Source organism: Mus caroli, chromosome 19, assembly GCF_900094665.2.
Source record: "Mus caroli chromosome 19, CAROLI_EIJ_v1.1, whole genome shotgun sequence".
Lineage (NCBI taxonomy): Eukaryota > Metazoa > Chordata > Mammalia > Rodentia > Muridae > Mus > Mus caroli.
Window position 1 is genome coordinate 7084126 of NC_034588.1, and position 7081 is coordinate 7091206.

Genomic DNA, 7081 nt, shown 5'->3' on the forward strand with positions numbered 1-7081 from the left:
TGTGCTCACTTGGTTGTCTGTTTCTGTTACTGGGTGCCAAGTGAGAGTGTGCTCACTCGGTTGTCTGTTTCTGTTACTGGGTACCAAGTGAGAGTGTGCTCACTCGGCCGTCTGTTTCTGTTACTGGGTACCAAGTGAGAGTGTGCTCACTCGGCCGTCTGTTTCTGTTACTGGGTACCAAGTGAGAGTGTGCTCCTGGTCTCGGTTATCGTAGTCTTTTTGTGTCTATATTGTTTGTTTCCCTGTATGTGACTTTGACGATGGGACAGACTATTAGCACTCCCCTGGGACTGACTCTCGAGCATTGGACTGAAATTAAGACTCACAATCTGTCTGTGGATGTCAGAAAGAGATTTTAGAGAACTTTCTGCTCTATGGAATGGCCAGCTTTTGATGTTGGTTGGCCACCAGAAGGCACCCTTGATTTGATTGTGATTTCTGCCGTTAAACATGTTGTTATGCAGAGAGGACCGGGGTCTCAACCAGATCAGGTGCCCTACATTCTCATCTGGGAAAATTTAGCGCAAGACNCCCCCCCCTCCTGGTTGAAGCCTTGGGTTCAGAGGAACAAGCCGGGCTCCCGAGTCCTGGCTCTCTGCCACTCAGAGAAAAAAAAAAACTAAGATAAAAACGGCAGGGGCTGAACTGCAGCCCTCGGCTCCTCCCAGGATCTATCCAGAGATAGAAGAACCTCCAGAATGGCGTAACACCCCACCCCCATGTCCCCAACCGATCCCCTCCCAGATCTCTCAACAGGGTGCTGCTAGAGACACGAGGGAGGGACCAGCTGCTGGAACCCAAAGCCAGTGGGCACGGAGCCCAGAGGGACCAGACTCAACCACCGCACTGCCTTTACGTACTTATGGCCCTCCTCCAGCGGACCCCAGACAACTGCAGCCCCTTCAGTACTGGCCTTTTTCCTCCTCTAATCTCTATAATTGAAAGGCAAATCATGCCCCCTTCTCTGAAGACCCCTCTAGCCTTACTAATCTAATGAAATCTCTCATGTTCTCTCATCAGCCCACTTGGGATGATTGTCAGCAGCTTTTACAGATTCTTTTCACCACAGAGGAGAAGGAAAGGATTCTGCTGGAGGCAAGAAAGAATGTGCTGGGGGCCAATGGACGGCCAACACAACTTCCAAATGAAATGGATGCAGGCTTCCATTTGACACGTCCTGACTGGGACCCTAACAGGCCTGAAGGTAGGGAGCAGTTGACATTTTTCCGCCAGGCTCTGGTAGCAGGACTGAAGGGAGCTGGCAGGCGCTCCACCAATTTGGCCAAGGTAAGAGAGTTCCTACAAGAGGAAAAGGAGCCCCCAGCAGTGGTTTTGGAGCGCCTCTTAGAAGCATACAGGCGTTATACTCCCTTTGACCCTACGTCAGAGGGCCAGCAGGCGGCGGTAGCCATGGCTTTCATTGGGCAGTCTGCTTCTGACATTAGGAAAAGGTTACAGCATCTAGAGAGTCTGCAAACATTATCTTTGCAAGATCTGGTTAAGGAGGCAGAGAAAGTGTACCATAAGAGAGAGACTGACAAAGAAAAAAGAGGATGAGAAAAGAGAAAGTAGACAAGATAGAAGGCTGAAAAGAAATTTAACTAGGGTTGTGGCTACATTCGCAGATGATAAGGAAGTTTATAGAAAAGGTAGAGGAAGTAGGTAGAGAGGAAGTAGGCAGACAGGGTACCTGGGCAACACAGGGCCAAAAAGACCTCAGAACTCCAGAAGACCTTCACGACCACCTTTAGATAAGGACCAATGTGTATACTGTAAAGAAAAGGGACACTGGGCAAGAGACTGCCCCAAGAAAAAGACAGACATCAGACCATCCAAGGTCCTTACCCTAGAAGATGATGACAAGGGGAGACGGGGCTCGGGCCCCCTCCCCGAGCCTAGGATAACCCTAACTGTGGAGGGGACCCCTACAGATTTCCTTGTTGATACTGGAGCAGAGTTTTCAGTCTTGAAAGAGCCACTGGAGAAATTTAGGAACAAGAAAACCATAGTAATAGGGGCTACTGGTCAGAAACTATACTCTTGGACCACTGATAGGAAAGTTGATTTGGAAAAAAGCCAAGTAACTCATTCCTTCCTCGTCATTCCTGAATGCCCACCCCCATTGTTGTGACGCTGAAAACTGGTACAACTCCTATCGGGGTACAACAATACCCCATGAGCAAGGAGGCCCAAGAGGGCATCAGACCTCATATTCAAAGGCTCATAGAACTAGGTGTTTTGGTCCCTTGTCAGTCTCCCTGGAATACCCCGTTGCTACCAGTTAAAAAGCCAGGCACTAATGATTATCGGCCAGTACAAGACTTAAGAAAAGTAAACAAATGAGTACAAGATATTCATCCTACTGTCCCTAACCCCTACAATCTACTCAGTTCTCTTCCCCCTGACAGACAATGGTATACGGTACTGGACCTGAAGGACGCATTCTTCTGCCTAAAACTACATCCCATGAGTCAGGTAATCTTTGCTTTCGAGTGGAGAGACCCAGATTCGGGACAGGCTGGACAACTAACTTGGACACGTTTGCCTCAAGGATTCAAGAACTCTCCTACTCTCTTTGATGAGGCCCTTCACCAGGACTTGGCGCCGTTCAGGTCAGAAAACCCCCCAAATTACTCTCCTCCAGTATGTTGATGACCTGCTTCTTGCTGCCACCACCGAGCAAGAGTGCAGACTGGGAACTGAGAAATTACTGGCAGAATTGAGCGAGTTGGGATACAAGGCATCTGCTAAGAAAGCACAGCTTTGCCAGACAGAAGTAACCTATTTGGGTTATACTCTCAGGGGAGGGAAACAGTGACTGACAGAAGCTCAGAAAAAGACTGTGACTCAAATCCCCATCCCAACAACCTCGAAGCAGGTGAGGGAATTTCTGGGCACGGCTGGGTTTTGTAGGCTCTGGATCCCAAGCTTTGCCACCCTGGCAGCCCCACTCTACCCCCTTACTAAAGAGACTGGGACTTTCTCATGGACCCCTATACACCAGGAGGCCTTGAAAGAGATTAAAAAGGCCTTGCTTAGTGCACCAGCCCTAGCCCTGCCGGACCTGACTAAGCCTTTCACTCTCTATGTAGACGAAAGAGCAAGAATAGCGAGAGGGGTCCTGACCCAAGCTCTAGGGCCATAGAAATGACCTGTGGCCTACTTGTCAAAAAAAATTAGACCCAGTGGCCAGTGGCTGGCCATATTGCTTAAAAGCTATCACTGCTGTGGCATTACTTCTCAAAGATGCTGACAAACTGACTCTAGGTCAATAAACTATAGTGATAGCCCCCCATGCCTTAGAAAGCATTGCTAGACAACCACCTGATCGCTGGATGACTAATGCTCGCATGACCCATTATCAGAGCCTATTACTGACTGAGAGAGTGCAGTTTGCACCCCCTGCTGTCCTGAATCCTGCCACCTTGCTGCCAGAAGCCGACTCCCTACTAGTGCACCAGTGTATGGACATCCTGGTAAAATAAACCAGAACTAGGAAAGACCTCACTGACCAGCCATGGCCAGGCTGCCCCAACTGGTACACGGATGGTAGCAGCTTTTTGGTCGAAGAAAAGCGAAAAGCAGGGGCAGCAGTGGTCAACAGAAAACAAACTATCTGGGCCAGCAGCTTGCCTGAAGGGACGACAGCCCAGAGAGCAGAGCTAATCGCACTCACCCAAACCTTGCGGCTGGCAGAAGGGAAGAACATCAATATCTACACAGACAGCAGGTATGCTTTCGCCACCGCTCACATACATGGGGCAATCTATAGGCAAAGGGGGTTACTCACATCTNCTGGGAAAGATATTAAAAATAAAGAAGAAATCTTGAGCCTATTAGAAGCCATACACTTGCCAAAAAAACTGGCCATCATACATTCCCTGGTCACCAGAAAGGCCATGATGCCATAGCAAAGGGAAATCAGATGGCTGACCTGGCTGCTAAACAGGCGGCCCAAGGAGCTATGATCTTCATAGCTAGAGAGAAGAATAAAGAACTTAAGGACCATTATGAACTCAAAGACACAGGCTTTGACTACACTCCAGAAGATCAGGAACTAATAGGAAAAATACCTGAGATATGTGGTTATACTCCCCAGGGAGTGGCTAAGACCCAAGATGGTCGCTCGGTCCTGCCCACCAGAGAAGGGCAACAATATGTAGCCAATAAAACTCCCGACGTTGCCCAAGAGATTGTTGATAAATGTCAAGCCTGTGCTATCACCAATGCCGGGCACCACAAGAATGCCCTTGGAAGGCGGCTAGGAGGTGACCGGCCAGGGGCATACTGGGAAGTAGATTTTACTGAAGTTAAACCAGCCAAGTACGGTAATAAATATCTATTAGTTTTTATAGACACTTTTTCAGGGTGGGTCGAAGCCTTCCCCACTAAGAAGGAGACTGCCAATGTCGTGGCAAAGAAGATATTAGAGAAAATTCTCCCAAGATTTGACATCCTTAAGGTACTTTCGTCAGACAATGGCCCCTCCTTCTTTGCCCAGGTAAGCCAAGGGTTAGCCAGACAATTGGGGATAGATTAAAAGTTACATTGTGTTTATAGACCCCAGAGTTCAGGACAGGTAGAGCGGGTAAATAGAACATTAAAAAAAAATTTTAACTAAATTGGCTTTAGAGACCAGCGGAAAAGATTGGACAGCTCTCCTTCCCTTCGCCTTGTTCCGAGTACAGAATACCCCAAGAAAATTTAAACTTACACCCTTTGAACTCCTTCGTGGGAGACCGCCCCCCTTAACAAAAGCAGGAAAATGACCTTGATGTTCCTTTTTTCCCAACCCCTGCTAACTCACTTAAAGGTCCTAGAACTGGTCAGAAAAGACGCCTGTGAATTGCTGAAAAAACATATGAACCAGGAACAACTGTGGTGCCACATAAATTTCAAATAGGAGATCCTGTCCTGGTCCGGCGGTACCATTTCAGCAACCTTGAACCCAGATAGAAAGGGACCCTACCTGGTGCTTCTGACAAGTCCCGCTGCTCCTCCAGCCTGCACCCAGCTCCCACTCCCAGCCCTGCGGCCCACTGGTCTGGCCTTGCTCACACTCACCAGACATGGCACAGGAACCTCCTCCCTCCCTCCTACTACTGAGGATAGACTCTCTAGTCTCATTCGAGGGGCTTCTGAGGCTCTCAATGTTACAAATCCTAAAGTTGCGACCTCATGTTGGCTTTGTTTGACAACTGGGCCAGAGGTTTAATTTTCCTAGTTCTAAGATTAGAACTATGTACTAGAAGGAGTGGGGAATGTGAGACCCCGACTTAGAGCGTTTCTCCCTGGAAGGTAAAGCCCCTGAATGTTCCCCAAGCTTGCTTTCCCTGATCTTTAAAAATACAGCTAGAAAGAAGCTCTTTGTTCTCTATAGCCAGCAAAAGATCTTTTTGTTTCTATACTGTACAACCGGAGATGCCTGCCTTCCTGTGCCAAGGACATGGAGATAGACGCTNGAGAGGAGGCTGCAGCTCACTCCCCCCCTCACCAGAAAGGAGCTGTAGCCAACTCTCCTCCCAACTCCTCCCAACTCTCCTCCCAGCTCCTCCCATCTCCTCCCAACTCCTCCCAATTCCTCAGCTAGCTGTTAAAAACCCCCTACTGTCACCACTCAGGGTCGCCCTGCACAGTAGAGGGACTTCGTCCTCAGCTAGCTGATAATAGAACCTCTTGCAGTTTGCATCAGGTGTGGTTTTCTCTCGGGACACTGGGGTGCTGGCCAGCTCATCCCGGGACTTGAGCGGAGGCCCAGCATCCGGGGCCTTACAGTTTTGCTAAAGCAACATAAAATAACTCTTGATGCCATTCTGCTATACCCACAGATCAGTCTAAACTAGCTATCATCAAATAAGTCTCCTTCTGCAGTAGATGGGAAGTAAAGGGGACAGCCACAGCTGGACAATGTGCAGAATGAGAGACCCTGGGACATTTAGTCCTAAGTGGTATTTCTTCATCAAAGACCTCCCCTCAGGATTCAGGGAGCTATACAGAAGAGGAGGTAGAAAGGTAAGAGGAAGAGAGGATGGAAATCACCAAGAAAACAGTGTCTTCCAATCACAACAGGACTGCCACACAAATGAACCCAGAGATAGTAGCAGTGTGAATTGGACCTTCAAAGATCCAAACCAGATAGGGGTCCCAGCACTAATAGGAGAGGGACGTAGACATGAGCTCCCATCCCCAAGAAGCTGTATCCAATTATCAGCAACTCACAAAGGAAAAATTAGTTTCCCCAAGTCTCACTGGGTACAATTTAGGGCAGACTCCATCATGTCCAGGTATGGCCAACATAAAAGGAACTCAAAGGTATTTGAGGGGATAACTTTTAATTTTTTTAATCTCACATTGCTTTGTTTGAGCTTTTTAAAAATAAAATAAAATAAAATAAAATAAAATAAAGCCCTATGGTCTTTTACTTGTATAGAATGCTTTACAATTTTGGAGTGTGTGTGTGTGATGCTCTTAGTTTGTTGTTACTGCTGTTGTCTGGTCATTTTGTTTTACAGTTTCTTTTTTTATCTGCCTGTTTTCTTGAGAGAGAAAGAAGGTATGGATTTGAAAGGGTACAGAGGTGGGGAAGATATGGGAGAAGATATGGAAGAGAAAACCATCATTGGAATATGCTGTATGAAAATAACTTTTTAATTTTTAAGCTTAAAAAAACAATAAAATTAAATGTAAAAGGAGCTGGAGAGTTGGCTTAAGAGGACTGGATTCTTTTGTAGAGGGATTCCCAGCACCTACATAGTGGCTCACAACCACTTGCAACTCCAGTTCCAGGGTACTCAATGCCCTCTTCTGACCCACACAGGCTGTTGCAGGTATGTGGTACACATGAACTCACTCAAACACACACACACACACACACACACACACACGTACACATGAAAACAAATATTTGTTTTTAAATACATCATTCTGCTTGACCTATTTGCCCCAACAAAATTGATTTAAAGAGAATACCCTCATATTGCAATCTTTTTGGCAAAATGAAACAAACACCATCTTCTAAAATACACCTAGACCACAATTTAAAGTTCCAAACATTTTATTTTATACATTTCTGAACATACAC

General features: G+C 47.0%; 1 pseudogene; it reads left to right on the forward strand.

The window, feature by feature from the left end:
* The first annotated feature begins 260 nt into the window (after positions 1 to 260).
* LOC110285975 lies at positions 261 to 5857 on the forward strand (annotated as a pseudogene).
* Positions 5858 to 7081: the final 1224 nt, after the last annotated feature.